At 40.7% G+C, this 23172-nt stretch overlaps 1 long non-coding RNA gene across 6 annotated transcripts in view; it reads right to left on the reverse strand.

Moving 5' to 3' along the window:
* Positions 1-23172, reverse strand: part of LOC137444403 (uncharacterized) — a 78118-nt gene continuing 54946 nt past the window's right edge. For 3 of the 6 annotated variants that reach the window (XR_010988146.1, XR_010988148.1, XR_010988147.1), the window contains exons 2-7: positions 13684-13834; positions 6534-6632; positions 5228-5428; positions 4040-4163; positions 870-1037; positions 1-351 (exon numbers count right to left, since the gene is read on the reverse strand). This is a non-coding gene — a long non-coding RNA (uncharacterized lncRNA). Of the gene's footprint in view, positions 352-869; positions 1038-4039; positions 4164-5227; positions 5429-6533; positions 6633-10944; positions 11085-11975; positions 12620-12875; positions 13653-13683; positions 13835-23172 lie in introns of those variants that run through there. The other 3 variants (XR_010988144.1, XR_010988145.1, XR_010988143.1) reach the window with 3 other exon arrangements.

The following is a 23172-nucleotide window of genomic DNA, read 5'->3' on the forward strand; positions in this document are numbered from 1 at the left end:
AATTCTGTGGTCTACTTTTTAATGTTTTTAAGCATTAAAAATCAGGAGGTGGAAAATAACCATAAGCCGGTTCTTTGCACAATATAAGTGAGGTCTGCAGGACTGACCTCCCCCTTTCCCTTGAGACTGTATTTTCAGTAGCTGTGCTTAAAATATTTTCCTTTAAGAAAAGGAGGAGTCAATATGGGGAGACAAGGATCAAACAATATTTTAAAGGTTTAATGAAACATAGATCGTTGCTGACTGCCCATCTTCTTATGCCACATTTTTGAGAACTGGGAGTTTACTATTAAGCACTTCATATTTTCTTCAGCGTATGTGGATGGGAAGACAAAGATTCAAGCCTTTACACTGGAAAAAAAAGAACAAGAAAAAAAAAAGAAGACATTTTAATGCAGTCTTTAGGACAGATAAGTTAGAGGTACTTTCAAGAAATGCAGAAAAATGTGTCTTCATAGAATTGGCTGTACTATCTAACGAGACCTATATAGCAGGATTATACTCTATGGCTTACAAGAGTATTGATCTGTGTGTACTCTACAGTGGTGTTACATTCATTTTAACATTGATCTCTGTTTCATTATGCCACTGAATCATGTACTCTCAGTGACATCTCAGTGCCCCTCAAAAACACTGAATGTCTTCTGTTACTGGCAAGATGTACAAATGCATTGTGCAGCTTCCAATTCAAAACATCAATTTGAAAGCCTACTTATTCAGACATATATCCCTCCCCCCCTCTTGTAAAGTAACACTAAGGACCTACCATGCCTTATCCTTCCAAAGCAAGGCAAATATAGAGTGAAGGCATTGGTAAGTGCTTTTTCTTTAGAGATTGCTTTTTTTACTCTGCACATTGTTTGTGTTACCTTGCAAAGAGGCTTGAAAATACCATTTCTTTTCCTCATGTCTTCTTTCTCTTCCATTTGGAAAACATTGATTTTGCTTCCCCCAGTGGTTCTTACGCAGCTCAAGTAGATGTGGCTCTGTTTAATAGATGTCCAGGTCTGTGCAATGCCATCAAATTCACCGTAGCCCTGAGAGAGAAACCAGTCCTGTTGGCTTCTAGCATTGCTACAACACAATGTACAGTATCAGGGTTCTTGCATGTCCAGAGAGGTTACTGGTTTGGTTAATTTGCTTATGCATACATTATTCTTCAAAGCATAATAGTAGGCACCAAGGCCTCATAAATTCCAATGTTAGCTTTAACAGCATACTGTTGCTCAGTTGGAATACAGTTAGAGAAATACAAGGATACATGGATCAAAAGCTGAACACACAAAATGTTGTGCATATATATGAGCAAAAGGCACATAATCTTGGGCTTATCACCTATAACTCTGCTCCTTGTTTTGCTTACTCTTCTACTGGTGTAAATTAGAGGTGTTGTCTTCAAGTTGGTAATCATGAGACCAAAAACTCTTGAAAACCTACTACAGCAGTCTGCAGGGATTATCTCCTTCTCTGCTGTTTTGCTAGGTCACACCATATTCTGTAATTCTGGGCAAAAGGTATCTGCTCTTTGAAGCCATCTAATTATGTCAGCTTGGGCAGATTGTGCAGTACATATCAACATTTGTGCCTTGGGTATTGAACAAAATTACCCTCAGCTTCACTGTATGATGCACTTCTCTGTCCTATCCTTCACATCTCTGAAATAGGTATAGTATTTATCCACCTGAGAGGAGAAAAATGCTTTGGTTTTCCCTTGATTGTATGTTGTTACAAGTGTGAATAAACTGGAAAGAACACCCATTATTTTAATCTTCGTGATTCCCTGATTTTTTCACTGTAAAATCCCTTTTTCTACCTTCACACAGCTCTTTTTTTGTTTGTTTTCTTTTCTTTTTGTCACTATTTCACTGTCAACCTATATTTTTAATAGCTTTTTCCCTACTTTAAAAGAGTAATTGCCATATTTTATCACTGCAAATCCAAGCCTCATCACTTCAGCTACTGCACCATGGACCTGGAGAAGAGGAGGCTCAGGGGTGACCTCATTGCCCTCTACAACTACCTGAAAGTGTTCAAGGCCATGGGACCTGACGGGATACACCCACGGGTGCTGAGAGAACTGGCAGATGAGGTTGCTAAACCCCTCTCTATTATATTTCAAAAGTCATGGCAGTCTGGTGAAGTCCCCACAGACTGGAAAAGGGGAAACATTGTCCCCATCTTCAAAAAGTGTAAGAAGGAGGAACCAGGGAACTACAGGCCAGTCAGTCTCACCTCTGTGCCTGGAAAGATCATGGAGCAGATCCTCCTGGAGTCACTACTCGCTCAAAAGAATAGTGAAGAGGTGATTGGGAACAGTCAGCATGGCTTTGCCAAGGGCAAATCCTGCCTGACCAACCTGGTGGCCTTCTATGAGCAGGTGACAAAATTAATAGATGAGGGGCGAGCAACTGATGTCGTTTACCTGGACCTGAGCAAAGCCTTCGACACTGTCCCACACCACATCCTGGTCTCCAAACTGGGGACACATGGGTTTGATGGGTGGACCACTAGATGGATAAGGAACTGGCTTGATGGCCGCACCCAAAGAGTGGCTGTCAATGGCTCCATGTCCCAGTGGAGGCCAGTGACAAGCGGAGTCCCTCAGGGATCAGTCCTGGGACCTGTCTTATTCAACATCTTTGTCAGTGACATGGACAGTGGCATTGAGTGCACCCTCAGCAAGTTTGCTGATGACACCAAGCTGTGTGGTGCAGCAGACACGCTGGAGGGAAGGGAGGCCATCCAGAGGGACCTTGACAGGCTGGAGAGGTGGGCACAAGCCAACCTCATGAAGTTCAAGAAGAGCAAGTGCAGGGTCCTGCATCTGGGTCGAGGCAATCCCAGGCACAAATACAGGCTGGGCAGTGACTGGCTGGAAAGCAGCCCTGAGGAGAGAGACTTGGGGGTGCTGGTAGACAAAAAGCTCAACATGAGCTCTCAATGTGCTCTTGCAGCCCGCAAAGCCAATCAGATCCTGGGCTGCATCAGGAGAAGTGTGGCTAGCAGGTCGAGGGAGGTGATCCTCCCCCTCTACTCAGCCCTGGTGAGACCCCACCTGGAGTACTGTGTCCAGTTCTGGAGCCCCTATTACAAGAGGGATGTAGAGGTGCTGGAGCATGTCCAGAGAAGGGCCACAAGGATGATCAGAGGGCTGGAGCACCTCTCCTATGAGGACAGACTGAAGGAGTTGGGGCTGTTCAGTCTGGAGAAGAGAAGGCTCCGAGGTGACCTAATTGTGGCCTTGCAGTATCTGAAGGGGGCCTACAGGAAGGCTGGGGAAGGACTTCTCAGGATCTCAGGTAGTGATAGGACTAGGGGGAATGGAATGAAGCTGGAGGTGGGGAGATTCAGGCTAGATGTGAGGAGGAGGTTCTTCACCATGAGAGTGGTGAAACCCTGGAATGTGTTGTCCAGGGAGGTGGTCGAGGCCCCGTCCCTGGAGGTGTTTAAGAGCAGGCTGGATGAGGCTCTGTCTAGCCTGATCTAGTGTGGGGTGTCCCTGCCCATGGCAGGGGGGTTGGAACTAGATGATCCGTGTGGTCCCTTCCAACCCTGAATGAAACTATGAAACTATGAAAGGTGGTTGTAGCCAGGAAGGGGTTGGCCTCTTCTCCCAGGCAACCAGCACCAGAACAAGGGGACACAGTCTGCACCAGGGGAGATTTAGACTTGAGGTGAGGAGGAAGTTCTTCACCGAGCGAGTCATTTGTCATTGGAACGGGTTGCCCAGGGATGTGGTTGAGTCACCGTCCCTGGAGGTGTTCAAGAGGAGATTGGACGTGGCACTTGGTGCCATGGTCTAGTCATGCGGTCTGTGTTGATAGGTTGGACTCGATGATCCTCAAGGTAATTTCCAACCTTAGTTATACTGTGATACTGAGATACTGTGATCCTGACCCAGTGTTTAAAGATGGGAATCTTTCCAAGGACATCCTTAGGCACTGGCACTGGATCAGACATGGTATGCAAGGACAGTTTTCTCATATCTGTAGGTTAAGTTTGAAGGAAAAAGGTTCTATCCAGCGAGAGAGTTACTTACCAAGCTAATATTTTATGCATTGAGCTCTAGTGTGTTGCAAGATGATTTTAAGTATTACAGTAGACAGTCATTCCACATAATGAGTTGGTTCTTTAAGCTGTTACCTCACTTAACACTGAAGCAACTAATCAGCGCAAGAACAAGAAAAGAAAAAAGTTAAAACTAAATAAAACAACCACAAAACTGCTTATGCACTGCTGTACCACAATGCATTACTGCTCACATCTTTTCTTACAAAGATTAGATCTCAAAACACAGAGTGCTTTTTACTTGCTTACGTTGTCCTTTTTTTAATTGCATACAATAGGAGCTGACAGGCTACCAGTCAGTGAGACATCACTTTCACACAAATTGCATGTAAAAGATTCAGTAGCTGTGTAAATGTAAATATGTAATTTGTGGAGAAAGGTTTATCTTTTAAAAGGGAGGACATGGAACACTGGTCTTAAATTATAACATCAACAGTAACACACACACAAAAAAAGTCATCTCAGCTTCACCAGTTACTGCTGTGAGCATGGACAGCAGAACCATGATCATAGAATCATAGAATCAACAAGGTTGGAAAAGACCTCAAAGATCATCAAGTCCAACTTGTCACCACAGACCTCATGCCTACTAGACCATGGCACCAAGAGCCACATCAAATCCCCTCTTGAACACCTCCAGGGACGGTGACTCCACTATCTCCCTGGGCAGCCCATTCCAATGGCTATCAACTCTCTCAGTGAAGAACTTTCTCCTAACCATGAGTCTAAACTTCCCCTCGTGCAGCTTGAGACTGTGTCCTCTCATTCTGGTGCTGGTTGCCTGTGAGAAGAGACCAACCTCCTCCTTGCTACAACCTCCCTTCAGGTAGTTGTAGATGGCAATAAGGTCTCGCCTGAGCCTCCTCTTCTCCAGACTAAACAATCCCAGCTCCCTCAGCCTTTCCTCACAGGGCTTGTGCTTGAGGCCTCTCCCCAGCCTCGTTGCCCTTCTATGGACATGTTCAAGAGCCAAGATCCTGAGCAAAAGAAAACATACTGGTCGGGTCCCAAACTCCTTCTTGTTGATACATGTTCAAAGGATACATTCAATATTTTCTTATTTATTTTGAAACTACTTGCAAGACCATCCCACACAGGGACTGGGGCTTGCTCTAGCTAGCATGCTCAGCGTTCAGGTACTGAAGCTGTGAACACTCACCTTATGCCAATCAACTAGCTTGTTGCTCCTGAGTAGGAGAGCATCCTCTTGTCTGTATTGTGTCATAAAGATGGTATAATTGAGGAGGAGGAGGAGAGAGGTAATGTCATTTCACCAATGATTCAGTTACAGTAATTCTTCCTACTTCTTTCACTGTATAACTGACAGTCAAGAAAGGTGCAATTATCCAAACTGAAGAAACTGCAATATTAACAGAAATACAATTTTACCACAGAGATGAAACATGGAATTTCAAGAGCTCATTCATCAATGTGTTGCTTCCATGTTACACGTAACTTCTGAAAATCAGTAGGAAAAAAATCAAGGAAAGACAATGATTAATGAGATCCTGCCTCTGAAGGACATATATCAGGTGAAAAGAAAGAGAAGCAGAACAGACGTGTGGCAAAGGTCAATGAAAGATACTCTTGCTTCTAACCATCATGAACTAATTCACAGATGGGTCATAGGGCTACACATGACACAGAGAAATGTTCTGGGATTTTCCGCTCTTTTATTTTGTGAGTAAAGAAATGGCCAGCCTGCATGGTTGCCATAGTAATGTAAACTGGTATGTAAATTACATTTCTAATGCTGGGAGAAACTGCAGAGGCAAGGCTCTAAGCAGCAGCACAGTGTGCAAACAGATCCTTCCACTCCTGCCACGCTTTTAAAGTTTCAGGAAGTTTTGCTGAAGAAATGTCTAATTCCTTCCCTTTCCTCGACATACAGTTTGCCTGCCTTTTTGCATGAAGTTTTCAGCTCTCCTTTCAGTTCCTTCGTTTTATTACTACCACTTCCCTTCCAGCTTAAGCCAGGGGTATTTAATTTCCCCTGACTCCACTTTTCCAGGTTTATTATGGTAAACTTGGCCTTTGCTTTCATAGCCCCCAGCACTGTGTCACTAGAATGACCATCAGAAAGTAATTCATTAGCAGCTATCATAAAAATACATTTCAGTCAAGAATGACTAATTGTAGAGGATTGCCTTGATGAATGTAGTGATATGCTGCACCTTCAGAATCAATGGTTAGTTCAATGAAATCTCACTTCTGTGGCTGGAGTTGTGACACTCAATTATAACAGATATTCCAATCATAGATTCATAGAATCAATAAGGTTGGAAGAGACCTCAAAGATCATCAAGTCCAACCTGTTACCCAACACCTCATGACTATTAAACCATGGCACCAAGTGCCATGTCCAATCCCTTCTTGAACACCTCCAGGGATGGCGACTCCACCACCTCCTTGGGCAGAACATTCCAGTGGCTAACAACTCTCTCTGTGAAGAACTTTCTCCTTACCTCAAGCCTAAACTTCCCCTGGCACAGCTTGAGACTGTGTCCTCTTGTTCTGGTGCTGGTTTCCTAATCCTCCACTCCAGCATTCAGTCAGATAAGCTCCTGAAAGAAGGAAGGGATATGTAGATGAAAGGAAGAGAGAAATGGGAAGTGCAAAGGGAGAGGCAGAATAAATTAGGAAGCTGGCATTTCCAAAGTGCCTTTCCTCAAAGGCACTGTTACTAGCAGCTGCTTTGTCCTTCATGCTCTCCCAGCTTGTTAAGCTTCAGCTAGATGCCACTGTTGTAAGTCCAAACATTTTAGCTGATTGGAAGCATTACAAGTTGTGGGAGACTATAGTATGTTGACTGTGTTTGAAAAGGTTCTCCAACAGATGGAAGCTGAGACATACTCAGATTACCTCAAGGAGCAAACAGGGCTACAGAAGACTATAGAATAAACCCAGGACTGCTGGCACAAGATAAAGGAAGAGCTCTTTCTCCTTTCAGAGAAAACAGAACCCTGACCTTCCTTTTCTTGGGTGGATATATGGGTGAAAACAAGAAGTCAAGTCAAATTGTTGGAATTTCCTAAGATCAATTACAGAAAGCAAGCATTTAATCCTGTGATAACTGTATCACATCCCTTTGTTTATTGTCTCTACCTCCCTCTTTGAATGGTGCACCGCTGCTGAAGATTCAGCTCTGTGCTGAGGCACCACATCTTGAAGCCTGCACACCCACACATGATGCACTTAGAGTATCAGGTGCTGAGAATATATCTTAATTCCAGCGCTGCAGGAAGCAGAGCTTGTTTGGAGAAGGGATTAAAACCAAAAGAGCATCATTAGAACAGTGCCCACTACTCTGGCTATTTTTAATGTGGTGCTGGCATTTTCATTATAAGCTCATATTTCCAGGTTTTATAGCTCAATCACAAAAATTGCTGAGGGCTAACTAAATATTGGCAAGCAGATCTGCATGCCAAAAAATTAAGGATTTCCAGAGACCAGGGAGAGGGAGTGAGTCTCAGACTCTGCTTATTCCAGCAAGAAACATTCCAACATAAACAGGGCTATACTAACAAGCAGCCTCTGCCAGAAACTTTGCATAATACGCCAAAAGAACCATAGCTGCACACTAAAGCCACAGGCAGAGCACATAACTCCTCAGTCCAGAGGCACTTCACAGGAGTCCATGAGACAAAACCACCACCCCAGACTTCTCCCCAGATTTCATATATAATAGCTGCTTTTTGCCTTAGACCTATTCTGAACCACAAAAATAATTTTATTATCCACTGATGTCACCCAATATAGACCTCCAGCTGTTTGAGACTGCTGTATAAGCAGGCATGAATATTCAGCTCCAACATTCTGGTGCTGTTTAACAGCTCTGGTAGGAATTGGAGCCCAAAGCAGCAAACAGGCAACCCAAAAATGGCTCTGCCTGGAAGGTTTCCTGTGTCAGGACTCTGCAATGCAGCCTATCTCTGTGGATCACAGTTCAGCTCCAAGATCTGGGGTGCTGTGTGTGAACTGAAAGATGAAAAATGAGAAGCATTATTAAAGAGCTACATGCTCTCATAGATGAATATATGGAGCTTCAGTACAAAAAAAAAGAGACAAATGAAAGGGCTTTGACCTTTCTTTTTTTCTTTTTTTTTCCTCCCTTGCACAGAATAATACCTGTAAAAATCAGTTTAAAAATGTAACCACACAGATAAGGTAGCTATATTAACATATATATCTATACACATGTATATATGTGTGTATATATGTATGTATGTGAGTGTCCATATATATGTATGTCCATATATATGTATGTATGTATGAATTTGTCCAGAGAAGGGCAACGAAGCTGGGGAGGGGTTTGGAGCACAAGCCCTATGAGAAGAAGCTGAGAGAGCTGGGGTTGCCTAGCCTGGAGAAGAGGAGTCTCAGGGACGACCTTATTGTCATCTACAACTACCTGAAGGGAGGTTGCAGCCAGGTGGGGGTTGGTCTCTTCTCCCAGGCAACCAGCACCAGAACAAGAGGACACAGTCTCAAGCTGCACCAGGGGGGTTTAGACAGGATGTTAGGAAGAAATTCTTCACAGAAAGAGAGGCTGGCCATTGGAATGGGCTGCCCAGGGAGGTGGTGGAGTCACCATCACTGGAGGTGTTTAAGAAGAGACTGGATGGGGTGGTTGGTGCCATTATTTATTTGATTAGATAGTATTGAATGATAGGTTGGATTTGATGATCTCAGGTCTTTTCCAACCTGGTTAATTCAATTCTGTTCTATTCTATTCTATTCTATTCTATTCTATATCTATATCTATATCTATATGTAAAAACAGAGATATATGTGACCATGTGTCCTGTTTTGAGGCTGGACAGATCCTCTCTTGCTCCTCGAAGGGGCAAAAGAATGACACTCCGTGTGGTGGAAAGTTTAAATGGAAAAGCAATTAGTGTTTTACCCAAACTACAAAGCATAGTGGTAAAGAATCCCAAAGCACAGAGTCCCTTACAGGACACCCAAAGGCCTCCCATCACCTCCCTTCTCCCCACCTGAGGTTATACCCAAAATCCCCAGGGCTCGTTCTTCCCACACACACACTGCCAGGTTAGTCTCAGGCTGGCCAGGTCTGAGACTGACCCTCCCCCTTTTTCTCCTGGCATTGGGGCTAGCCAGGCCTAAGAGGCTTTGAGATACTGCCCCACTGTTACCTGATAGGGAGCATCTCCCATGGGAGCAGAGAGGGAAGAAAGAGGAAGAGAATGACTTTGCAGATGGGTTTATAGGGTGCAGGATTTATGGGTAGAAATAGGCTGTTTCCTCTGTCCACCTCCTGGGTTGGACACTCAGGACACAGGAGGTGTAACTTATGTGGCAGTAACAGGAGGCACCCAGCCTGAACTGCCACACCACTGTGACCTTATCATTGTACTGTGACAAAAACTGAAAAAAAACAGAAAAAGAATGCCCAGAAAAAAATAACAGAAAAAGAGAACTCAAGAACACCACCATCTCACAGCCATTCCCTCTCTCTTCCCTTAGAGTCCAGTGATCTCATCTGCAGGAATAGCTCTCCTGAAGTTAGCAGCTTTATGACACAGCCATGCACCATTTTATATGCTGCTTTTAAAATGTTATATTAGAATTTATTGGAAAAATAACAAAACATGTTGTTTGGGATTTTTAATATATTAATATATATTAATATGTAAAATATATTAATGCATAATATCATTTTGCAAGCTATAATTTCATTTCAGATTCTGCCTCTTTAAAGATCCAAGTGGTGCATATATGTCTTTGTTGTATGATGCAATGGTTACCATGGAAATTATTTTTTTTTTTTTGCCTTTTTGTAAGTTTAGTGAAGACGATGCAGTAAAAAAAAACATAAATAGCCTCAGCCCCTGGCAGGGTAAATTTTGCAATGGCATTCTAGAATAAATTTACATGCTTTCTTAATTTTTTTTTCCCCCTTTTCTGTAAGTAGATATTAGACAATAAAAATTCTTTGTGAACAAAAGACTTCGCTTTTCTTAAAATGGCAGTTGCAAATTTTAACTGCACTTGCTCCTGGATGATATTAAATTATATAGCCCTTCATGTGCCCATAATCTGTGGTTCCTCAAAGAGAGTGATCCAAGCTAACAGGGGTGGGAAAATTTCCTGTAGTACTGGCCAGTTAAAAGCAGAGGGTTTAAGTTTTGCAGGAATAGAATAGAATAGAATAGAATAGAATAGAATAGAATAGAATAGAATAGAATAGAATAGAATAGAATAGAATAGAATAGAATAGAATAGAATAGAATAGAATAGAATAGAATAGAATAGATCAGACCTGACCTGACCTGACCTGACCTGACCTGACCTGGTTGGAAGAGACAGAATTAACCAGGTTGGAAGAGACCTTTGAGATCTCTGAGTCCAATCGATCATCCAACACTATCTAATCAACTAACCATGGTACCAAGCACCCCATCAAGTCTCTTCCTAAACACCTCCAGGGATGGTGACTCCACCACCTCCCTGGACAGCACATTCCAATGGCCAATTACTCTTTTTATGAAGAATTTCTTCCTAACATCCAGCCTAAACATCCCCTGGCACAGCTTGAGACTGTGTCCATTACCAAAGAGATTTATACCATGAAGTTTCTAAACAGCTTAGCTAAAACCATCAGAAATGTAACCTGAGATAACTAACCATGTTAGAGACCTGTAGAGATCTCACACATATATGCTGTCCTGGAAGCTAGGAAATTCATTGGTATCTTGATTAGAAAAAGAAAGACAATATTTTGTTTGCCAGAATTCTTTGGCAACACGAGTGATGTACAGCACCTGACCTCCAGGTAATATAATGTCCTGTCTCAACAGGCAAAACAAAATACCAGGAAAGAGCCTTAAAAAAGGGAAAACTTTGATGAAATACCTTAGCTCTGTGCTCCCCCATCCTTCATCCATTTGCAGTTCACAGACATCATGAGCTGGGCAGAGGTTCAGCAACCTCAGTAGATTTATTTCCATGAACTTGTCCTTGAAGCCCAGTAACCTTTCAGTTTCCACAGCTTCCTGGGCAAGATGTCACAGTTAAGCTATCAGACTGAGTTGTAACAACAGTGGTGGTGGCAATATTGCAGTAACTGTTGCTTTGATAAAAGGTTAAATGTATAATTTTACTAATAGTTTTGTGCACAGAAGTACTGTGCAATATATGGGCAAACATATGTGTTGTTTTTCACAATGATTCTAAACTCATCAGGATGACTCCGGCAAAGCTACAAATGTTTAACCAACAAATATGATAAAAAGCTCATTCCTACATATCTTTTCACTAGGTGCAAACCTGTGTAGCACTGTTGGTAAAAGGAAATGATGCCAGTTATTACCACTTGAAGATCTGACCCCTTCCAAAATCACAATATTTATGAATGAATTTGAACATTCATCTTTCAATATTAAATAGCTGAAGTTTTATGTAAGCCACATGAAATATTGGAATATAGACACTTTTTTTGTTGTTGTTTTGGTCTTCCTAATGCCTTTTCCCCTGATGGATATGTGAGAACCTTTGGAGGAAACAGACCAGCAAAGAAAATCTTTACTACCATGTGTTTTAGGAGCAGAATAACACATTCCTTCCAACTGTTCTTATCAATTTATAAACAGCTATGGTCCTAGGTTTTTCTGGTCATTCAAATTTATGATCAGAATAAAATTACTCTCAATTTTGGAACAAAAAAAAAAAAAACAACAAACATCTCTTCCCCAAAGCCTCTTGATGAGTGACAAGTATTCACAGACCATAATTAAGTCTATTTTTCCTATGATGTTTCAGGGCTTTTGTTTTGTTTTGTTTTAAATATCAACATTTTAATTAAGCATTAATTTTCATAGCACTAAACTAAATTAAAAGGATCTCTATAGTGTTGCTTTGGTAACCAGCAAAAGGGGTAAAATTACCTTATCTGGTTGCTCATGATGTTGCAACAGTACACATCTCAGTTATGGTCTTTAATGTGATCATTTTCACTTAAAAGAAAAGGGGGGGGGGGGGGGGAAGGGGAGGGGGAGGAGAAGAAATAAAACCAACATGTGGCACCAAAACCAGTTATCACTGTTGGAACTGCAAAGTACTCACAGTCTTGTAGAGGGATCTCACTGTGCTAGTCATGGACAAATATGTAATAGAGAAGCCTTTGCTCCAAGAGATTAAATACAAACTAATTAGGCAAAGATACAAAGCAGGCAGAGTCAGCTAAAGCCGCAGGAACCATCACAGAAAGTTTCCAATTTCTCACACTTCTGCCTAGTCCCCTCTAATTCCTTCAGCAATCTGCAACAAAGTAAAAAATAAACTTCATATGAGGTTCCCAAAACTTCTTGCAGATACTTAGCAACCAATATTCAAAATTGTCTTATTTTATATCTAGGTAAAATACTAAGCAATGGATTAAGTTGTCCATGATTACCATCTAAACACAATCAGAATAGAATACAGAATACAGAGTAAACCAGGTTGGAAAAGACCTTTGAGATCATCAAGTCTAACCTATCACCCAATACCATCTAATCAACTAAACCATGGCACCAAGTGCCTCATCCAGTCTCTTTTTAAACACGTCCAGTGACGGTGACTCCACCACCTCCCTGGGCAGCACATTCCAGTGGCAAGTCACCATGGACCAGTACATAAATGATGGCTACTGTGAGAATAGAATAGAATAGAATAGAGTAGAATAGAATAGAATAGAATAGACCAGACCAGACCAGACCAGGTTGGAAGAGACCTTCGAGATCATCGCATCCAACCTATCATCCAACAACATCTAATCCTACATTTTAATGTCAACAGAAACTTACTGAGGAACCTGAAAGCACCCTGGACACTGTACAACTTCAACCACGATTTGTGGAGTAGGTGAGAGGAAGAGGGGCACAGGGTTTTTTTAATGGTGATCAAAACAACAGTAAGTTCTCATCACCTTCAAACAGAAAAAAAAAAAAAAAAAAAGGTACTCCATAGATCAATTTGAAAAAATAAAAAAGTATACTTTTATATGATTCCAGAAATCTACATGCCTCTCTTTCTTGAACCTCTCTCTGATTGATGGAGTTCACCCTCACCAAGTAACTGACACTTTCATTAAAGAGCTAGCCCACAGATAAAAGCTACAGTAGCCTGAAAGTGTGGTTTAACCTAAGCTTCTACTAGCTCTTTAGGAACTGCCCTATAGACTGAGAGTAACTGCAGAGCCATGATATTCCACTGAAAGGCAGAAGTGATGTGTCTATCAGCATCACCCAAAGACACAGTAGGAATGTTCACATCTGTACAGATAAGCTTTTCTAGCTGTAGGACATAAACAAGAACACAGCCCTTCTCCCTCTCTCTGCTGCTGGTGCAAAATCTTGCTAGGTAAAATCCTTACCTGCAGCATTGATTGCTGTGAGTCAGCCTTCTTGAACACAAGAGTGTTTCAGAAGGAATGGATTCTACACCAAGAGATACGGAAAACCATTACACCTGCACAGCTGATTTCCAGTAGCTTCTGCTGCCAGCCTCTGGCTCAGTGGCACAGCTCACCTCATTGCCTTACTTCTCAGAGAGGTAACCCCCGTGCAAAGAACAGGACTGGGAAGATATCTTTGAGCACAGTCAGATACTCACATTCCACAGCAAAATCCCATAGACAGGATGATTTCAGACCCAAATTGCCATTCATTTTGACTCTCCATGTGTTTCTTACCCAGTGTTCTCAGGGAAGGATTCATATCCATCACTGTAATTATCCACAAGGTCAAATGTTCAAAGCTATTTTCTTTAAAACAAAAAATAAAAAATTAAAAAGAAAGGTTAATTTAGCAAAAAGGTTTTAAAATGTGCAGCAGCCCACAACAAAGCTGTCCTACAACTCTGATTGCAACTTGTTTCAGGAATTTCAACTTATTTTCAATTTTGAGCCAAATAACAAGGAAACATCAGAACTCATAAAACTAAGGCATATAATAAAGTGCTGTCAAGCTGTGACAAAGTCAGTCTTCAACAAAGATTCATCTTCTCCCACTGAGGGATCCTAAATTTGAAGCTGAGCTAAGAATGACAGAACAGGCAGCACTGAAAATCAAAAGTTTTCAAACGGTGGAATCTCTCTGTTTTCTGATTTTGATGGACAACAAAATAGCTGAAAGTTACAACTCATTTAGAGACATGAGAAAAATGACGGAAAATAGATACAGAATAAGAAACCTAGGAACTGCCAGCCACTGAATATAAAAGGAGGCGGGGGGGGAAACAGACGCTTCATTTTGTATCACCATATTTATTATGTAGTGGAAAAGCCTTTTTGCTCAAGTCAGGTGCACTTAATGCTTTTAGTCTTTCCTCAGTAATCCAGCACAAAATAAATTCTGAAGATTAAATGTAGACCTCATGACAGAGTAGTTAAATGTGAACTAATTATGAAAAAGAATTCTTATCATTTGATAGCCTAGCCGCTAAGAGAACTAAAGTATTTTACCCAACATATCCTACTTAGAATCATGTAAACAGATGAGCTGCATTGATTTCACTAAGAACAGACTGAGTCTTTTTCTTAGAGAATGATTTTTTTTTTTCCCTCCCCCTGTAGAAATATTTGAATGTAGGGAATGTTTAAAGAGCACTTAAGAAAAATAAAATTACCCTGTGCTACAGAGAAAACACCTTTTTTTAAAACTGCCTCTGCCTGTAATCATGCCACAGGCTTTTTGCTGATTGCTACCATAATTTTTTGTCACATAGAGAAAAGATATACCCCTGTAAATATCCTGTAGGCACTCTGACAACGATCACAGCGCATCAAGGTAAAGCAACTTCCAGGAGTCAGTCAGATCAGTGGCGAAGGTGCAGTCAAGCTTGTTGTGTATCCTTCACAAATATCATTATTTAGAACCTAAGGATGCTCCCTCATTTCCTTGTTATTCTTCCACTGTGTAAACAGAAAATGAACCCCTCACCAAGCAAGGACGCAGGTTACAGACTGAGGGCACTGCATTAACCTACAACTAAAGTGCTTTTCACAGGGAATTTAAGGAGCATCTTGTGGGATTTAGTATAATCCATGAAGTGCAAGAGCAAATGTGGTCACAGCTGGATTCCACCTGTTCGCCCCCTGCCAGATGTTCAGGGCCCTTGAGCCCCTCGGTAAAATACTGTACCTTAGTAAGTGAACAGAGCACATTACCACAGAAGTGCTTTCCTGAGGATATTGCCAGGTTGCTGGAATTGCAAACCTGTCAGCCTGCTTGTAGGAATAATCTAACCCAGAGAACCACCTTGACGTCTCAACCACTTCCCATGAAGGTCTCCTGTCAGTGCAATTGTGTATCTATTGGTCTCACACAGAGATTTCCTTCACAGAGACCAGTTCTCCCCAAGTCCTGAGAAGGGAAATAGATTTGTTCATGCCAGCCATATCTTGATGTTCATTTACTCCGTCACAGAACTAGATTACAGTCTGTGCTCATTAGGACTTACTACAACCCCATGCAGCAGCAGCCTCTTCATCAGATCCATGCAATGGATCAGGAAGCTAATTTAGCTGAAAAATGACCAGAAGACTAAGTCTGCAGCATACTGATTTTAAGCAGGATCCTCTCCCCACCATATTCACCAGATGAACAGAAGGGACAGCAGAGGCTGGAACAGCTGAAAAGCCAAAGGCACAGCAACTAAATGTTTAAGCACTGCCTCAGCTAAAGCAGCTCCCCAAATAGTTCTTCTGTAGCAGAGAATTCTAATCTCAGTGATTAGAACAGCCTGCAAAAGACAGAAAACTGACTTTTGAGATCGGTCTTATATGCAGGAGAGTCTCTTTTCTGTAATACATCCTAGTGTCCTGGAGAATTTCCTTAGGTTTTTACTTTAAAAAATAAAAATAAAAAATCAGATTTCACACTACTTTTTGACAGTCTGTGCAGGAGAAAGTCTTCTTCTTAGTGAATGCCACTTATCCACTTTTTTATATTACTCTTAAAACTTGCAAAACAGTATTTCAATAATTGAAGAAAATTACCTTGTCTGTTATGTTGCTTTTCCTGTGCTGAAATATTATACAACTAAAAGGCAAATTCAGGAGAATCCCATTCCAAAAATGCAGTGGATACTGGATTCTAGCAAGCACTCCTAGACCATGACCCTTAAAAAACACTCTCTAAAAGAAAATGGGTAGCAGCCTGGACAGGTTTTGGCTATTGGAAATTTGAAATCTCTTCTGCTTTTGCTGCATATTTCTAATCACTTCATTTGTGCTTCTCTGCGCTTAGTTCCCATTTTCTTCTTCTCTGATTTATTTTTAGCTTCAGTAAAAAAAAAAAAAAAAAAAAGTCTCTGAACATCATATTTTCATAATCTCTCTCTTACCAGCTGCTGTATTGCTGGGGAAGTCCTATTAGAAACTCATGCATAACAGTTTAGGCTCCTCTCAACCTCAGACAACTGTTCCATGGATGCAATACTTTGTTTAGTAAATTATAATGTGATTTCCTTTAGAAATATCTTTCTTCCTTGAGGTAATTGTCAGGAATGTAAGATGGTCATTGAGCTCTCCCTTGTATTTAAAGAATTTCCAAGCAGGATCACAGATTATTTTGTTGTTGCTGCAGTTATTGTTTTTGCAGTAAAGAGGGAACCATCTGTTCCTTTGAAGATGTGCCAAATCAGTTGAAAATAATTCATTCAGGTAGTCACTGAACCACAAAAACTAATGGTTTGGGGATTCTCGGAGGTGCACGAAGTGCACTTTGCCCAGTTTGGAGTAGATTTTATTTAAACAGTGGACTCCAAGGAGTCCAGGGAAGTCACAGTTGGACAAAAGAGATCTCTCTCTACCTCATTCCCATGTAAACCTACCGTTGTAAAAGTCAACAGTTACACATCATGTGAGCATGACTAGCTCACACTATTCAATGAATAATCATAAATTACAGCAATGAGTTTGGTGTAGTCCTGCACGTCAGAAATACACCACCAAATCATAGAATCATAGAACTGGTTAGGCTAGAAAAAACTTTTAAGATCATTGAGTACAAACATTAATCCAACACTGCCAGGTCCACTACTCAACCATGACCTTCAGCATCACATCTATACAGCTTTTAAACCCCTCCAGGGGCAGTGACTTCACCACTACTCTGGGCAGCCTGTTTCAGGCTTTGACAACCCTTTCAGGGAAGAAATTTCTCCTGGTGTCCAGCCTAAACTTCCCCCAAGGATGTTTCCTTTTGTCCTATCACTTGTTACCTAGGAGAAGTATGCCAAGTTACCTCTTTTGCCCAAGATCTACACAGACGACCATACCTAATCTGAGTATCAATAGCAATTATCTCACTGATGGGGACATTTGAGCAGAATAAGTGCAAGGCATCATGTGCAGAATGAGAAAAGAAGGGTAAGGAAGGGTTTGTAGTAGAGATGAGACTTGAGCACTAATATCCATCTAGAACTAATCTATAAGTTTGGACAACTTGCTTGATAACACAGACCAGCAGCAAATGAACATAAGAAAACTTCAAAGGCTATGTGATCCCTTAGCCATCTCTATTAGCAACGGTTTTATGATTAAGCAATTGGTAAATTAATATTAGCTAGTGTCTGAGAAAGGAAATTTTCTGAGGCATTTTCTACTGTGGGTTTTATTATGATTTAAAAAAAAAAAGTCTACATGAATTTATAACTGAGTGGGTTAATTAAATATTACCCCTGGGCATCTGCACATTGCAGAATGTGTCTCTATTCTGAAAAGAGCACAGTCTAATGCATATACTTTATTATTTACTAGCAAACTTTAGTTTATTTATTGCAAGAATTATTTATTATAAGTATTGAGAGGGAGGGAGAAGGGGAGAAGAAAAAACCCCAGTGGCTTAATAAGGTTTATTTTATTCACTTTTTAAACTGATAAGAATGGTAAATTTTACCTAATGAAAACCTACCTACATTTCTTTTTTTTTGCTGCAAAAGATTGGAAGCAACTGAACCTAAATATGACTAATATTAAGGAGCGTTTAAAAACAAAAAGATGAGAAAAGCAATAACACATTAAAATCATGGGATAGCAGCTTCCAAAGCTCTGACAAGTGAGCATTCATTACAGTGTAGTTAATAGCTGTTCTATCAATAGTGCTGGCATTGCAACACAGTAGCGTAATTAGATGAAGTTTCTTTCATCTTTTATTTATTAGCAGTTTAAGCCACAATAATAATAATCAAAAACCTTAAAAAAAAAAAAAATTGTGGCTCCAATAAAGTACCACAAGTGTCATATTTCTTTCATAAATTAGTAACCTGTTAGTTAACATGCATTTGCATTTTCTACATTTGGGGCATGATACATTGGTACATCATTACCAAACACAAAACCAGAGAGCAAATCAAAATATTTATGGCATACTGTAATTTCCTTTGCAACTCAATGTCATAATTAAGTAAAAACTGAGCTTATGAATTAATTCTGCAGGTCATGGTGATGTGTGGATTACATAAACTATAGTCTTCATTAAGAGCTATTATCAGTCGTGCTGGTACAAATCCTATGCCCTTAAAAATGAGTTCAAATAATTTTGTTATCTACCAGAGTGAATCTGACGGTTTCCTTGTTTCCTGCCTTTAAGTAAAATGATATTTTGTCCTCGACAGAAAACACCTTAGGTCTGCATCAAAAAATCAAATTCTCACTTCAGACACTGTGATTCACCAGATATTGGAGCTAAGGCTGGTCACTGGTAAGGACGACACTGTTATCCTCTTTGCATTATCTCCTCTGCACTTTAAACAGGTCTTTTTAATGTATATATATACATAGAGAGAGCTCTCTCTATATATACTTTTACTTTATCTGGTTCTTTTTTAAATAGAAACTTTTGGATTAGTGTTGTGTGAAGTAATCCTGCCTGATATAGATTAGAAGAAGGCATCAGAAAGGCAAGATTAATTCAGCTGATCTCAGTGTACTGTAGGAGGGCATGGCCATGTGCTATGCGCTCCCCATGGAGGCCGGTTCTAGCAATGCTTTCCCGGGGCCAGGGTGTCTTGCACCTCTTTCCTTTATACTAAAGCTCTCTCTACACCAGATCTCCTGTCCATCCAAGAAGATACTCATCACCCAACAATGGATGCTTATCGTGCTAATCTTGAAAGGACTGAAGACGCCCAGCCATTAGTAGCAAGGGCACTGCACACATATTGTCCTGTAGTTATACAACAAAGAGAGCTATTCTAAGATTGGCTAGCAGAAAAGTTTAGGACATTCTGAACAGGACTCTGTACCAATGTTGTATTTGGTACTATTTTAGGACTGCTCTTTTTAGAAAACACTGATTGGGCAGCAGCAAATTTCTGCAACCTTTCAAGGTACTTGTGAGTGGAAACTATCTACAATATGCAATTTTCCTGCTTGACATCAAAAGCATAAGTAACAGGTATATTCCACTGTTTAATGAGAGCCAGCCCACAGATAAGGAGTTCCTCTCTGGCCTAATATCAGGGGAGAAGAATGGGTGTCACCACAACTAAGATAATGATCCCTGGGTAACCCTACAGAAAAGATAGACTTGAAGGTGTTTGTTTACACAACTCTTACTGACCTTTATTCAAATAATTTTTTGATGGCACAGGGCTTATCTGTGAACAGTCCAAACCTTCTACAAGGTAACTATTACTGAAGTATGATGCTTTAACTAACATGTCTTTAAGTCATTATGAGCCTCTTAATAGTAGATGTTTGCAGCACTGACCCACAACAAATTCCAGTTAACCAAGATAGTCAGCATAATAATTTTCTGGTTGAATGTAGAGTAGAATTGGAAAGCATTAGTAGCTTGATAGGCATCTAATTTCAGTTCAAGTACCTAGTATGGTAAATGCCTTAATCAGAGAGCTCTTGTTAATAAAAATCAACAGCTACCCCTCCTAAGCTGCAGTATTTACCTTGCATTCCAGTGCTCTGGAAGGGAGCACTGAATGCCTACATCTGTCTGTATATGAACTGGACATCTCTGTTCATAGTTATTCAGTGAAATACTTATTCACTGAATGGATTATTATGCCACAGAGGAAAAGCTGAGTTCATCTACTAATTTGTGACAGTTGCACTTAAACAAAACTCAGGCAACGCTGGAGAGGCAATGAGACCAATCATGATGGATAAATTAATTTAGAGTGCAAGAAAATACTTAAAGCAAAAACTTGACCAGCCTCTCTCAGAGGATAGATTCCTTTCATATGCCTTGGGAAACCTTTAAAAAGGTCATTGGAAATTCATGCCCTTGGAGAAGAGGTTCACAGGAAAAAACTTTCCAGCAAATGAGACTACTGAAAAAGGTGCAGCCAGACTCAGTAAGATGTTCTCCAGCAATACGCGAAGCAGTACCATGGTACAGACCCCACATGGATTTAAGAGGATGTTGCACAGCCATATGCTAAGCAAATGTTCAAAAAAAGACATTCATCCGCCCCCAGCACAGAAGGGAGTGAGTTAGCAAAGCAGCTTCTCCCACATATGCGAGGAGGCAAGTGGGCATGTACAGCAGGAACAATGTTGTACTTTCCAGAGAACATTGAGGTTGATTAAGCCGTGTTGGAAACGCGGAGATAAAACAGAAGGAGAAAATAATCGCATGTGCTTTAGTTTCTTACCATTTTTTCTTTTTTTGCCAGAAGCTGGAGCAGTGTAAATAGCAAGCTTTGTCTTTCTGCTTCTAGAACAAAACACCGACTGCCAAAACATACTTTTTTTAACCTTCACCACGTCGCTGTCCTGCATTCAAAAACATTTCCAAAACCCTTCCTTTTGGTACCGGTTATCTCTTTTGAATCAACATCTCCGTATCATAATTGGGGTTTAAGTATATTATTTAATTAATGTCGTTCATTTGTATGCATACTAGCTCCCATTTGTATGCATACAACTCACTCAGCCTGTGGTCTATAGCTGGCAAATAACACCACTTAACAGCTGTTAAATAGGGTAATCACCTGTTGTTATCCACAGGTAGCTTTAATTCAAATGCTAATTGCTCTCACTGCTCTACTTACAAACCTGCCCCAATGTCAGATACTCTGTGTGCCACACCAGATGGATATGAGCCTCAAATGGTTTGCACTGTCCCTCTGCAGGAAAAAAAAAACCCTTGAATTATAAAGACCCTTGCTACCCTACAGTGGCGTGGAAAAAAAAAGAGAAGAAATAGCACAAAAATGAAACAATGATGGTCTGACAGGGAGCAAGAATTGCAGGGAAAAATAAGGAATTAGGAAGATGAAGAAAAGGACTGTGGACAGAATGTTAAATATTGTATGAACTACTGCTTCAGCCTGTTTACAACCGAAATGAGTTAACATTCACCATTAGTAAAGTCAGCTTGAGGAAATTCAGAAAGAGTTGTTGCTGATGTATGTCAGGGTCAGGCTAAACTGATAGGAAATGAAAGCTGTCTACAACTACCTGAAGAGAGGTTGTAGCCAGGTGGGGGTTGGTCTCTTCTCCCGGGCGGCCAGCTCCAGAACAAGAGGACACAGTCTCAAGCTGCACCAGGGGAAGTTTAGGCTGGATGTTAGGAAGAAGTTATTCACGGAGTGATTGGCCATTGGAATGGGCTGCCCCGGGAGGAGGTGGAGTCACCGGAGATGTTTAGGAAGAGACTGGATGAGGCACTTTGTGCCATGGTTTAGTTGATTAGATGGTGTTGGGTGATAGGTTGGACTCGATGATCTCAAAGGTCTTTTCCAACCTGGTCTGGTCTATTCTATTCTATTCTATTCTATTCTATTCTATTCTATTCTATTCTATTCTAAACTGTTTGAACAGGAAAGATTTGAACTACAATGACTGGAAAAATAAAAGTTCTGGGGAAAAAAGAAAAAAAAAAAAAAAAAAAGTTCTGGAAAAATGAGAATTTTTCCAGAAAACTTATTCTTCATAAAATCATCACAAAATGTTTCTCTCCTTGGTAGAACTACATCACAATCCCAACTTACTCCTCATAGCAAGAGGCTTCAAATAATTTATTAATTTTTTCTAAACCACCTCCAATTCACCCAAGCTCTCTGGAGGCACAGCTTCACGTTGTGCTTAATTTCATCAAACTGTGTGTCGCTGCCAAAAGTGATGGTTTAATTCTGTCCTTTTCCCCTTTTAACTCCATTGACGTGTTCCTCACCCTTTCCTCATATTAGATTTAGTAATTCACTCTGTGCCTGGAATATGACTCACTGATCCGATGGGAAAGTAATTTATTTGGAGGAGAGAGATACGGGTGAGAGTCTGCAGTCAGACTGGATTAAGCCTGGTGTGGAACAGTGCCCTGGATTGTCCTGTGTTTCTTGCTGCTATACAGTGAAGTTCCTGGCTGCACAGCTGTAGGTTTTATTTTAGATCCCACGACTGTAAAAGGGCCATTCATGCCATAATGCTGTCGGATTTTCACACTGTACTGGAATGAATTCCCTGCCGTGCTCTCTGAAGGGCTGCTTTTTTGTAGGGGACCAAAGCCATCCATCAGTTGCTCAACAGCAGAATCTCTTAGCTCCATTTCTACCCTTTGATCTGTTCAGCTTAGAGAATTCTGCTGGGAGCCAAGAAAACCCAACCAACCTTCATCTCTGGAGGACACACCCTCCCTTTGGGAGAACGTGCTGACCTCTGGAAATGACTGTTTAGCACAAGGCTACATTTTCCTGGCCCCAATATATTTTTCAATTAAATAGGAGATAAACATTATTACAGGCAAACCCTTGCTCTGAGAAAGGAATAAAAACATATAAAAATCACGTATTAGATAGTTCTGCAACAGTGATAGGCACAGGTCTTAGTTTTGGTCTGAACTCGTTATGAAGTGCAGAACCCTGGCTTGGGAAAGAGGAGCTGCACAAAATTTCCAAACATAAACCTTAATTAGCAAAAAACAAACAAACAAACAAACAAACCCCCACACCTATGTTAGCTAGTGCCCTCCTTCTCATATCTTTTGCCCTGTTAAACCCAGTTTTGTCTCTTGGTGTCCTGTTTAAGGGCCATAATTGAACCGAACATCCACCAGCAGCTATCACTTACCTGTGAATATTCATTTTAGCACAGTCAATTATTTCAATCATCAAGAGGAAACATTTGTTTTTCTGATA

This window comes from Melanerpes formicivorus, unplaced genomic scaffold (assembly GCF_026170545.1).
Source record: "Melanerpes formicivorus ecotype bairdi unplaced genomic scaffold, bMelFor1.0.p_v2 SCAF_12, whole genome shotgun sequence".
In the NCBI taxonomy this organism is placed as follows: domain Eukaryota; kingdom Metazoa; phylum Chordata; class Aves; order Piciformes; family Picidae; genus Melanerpes; species Melanerpes formicivorus.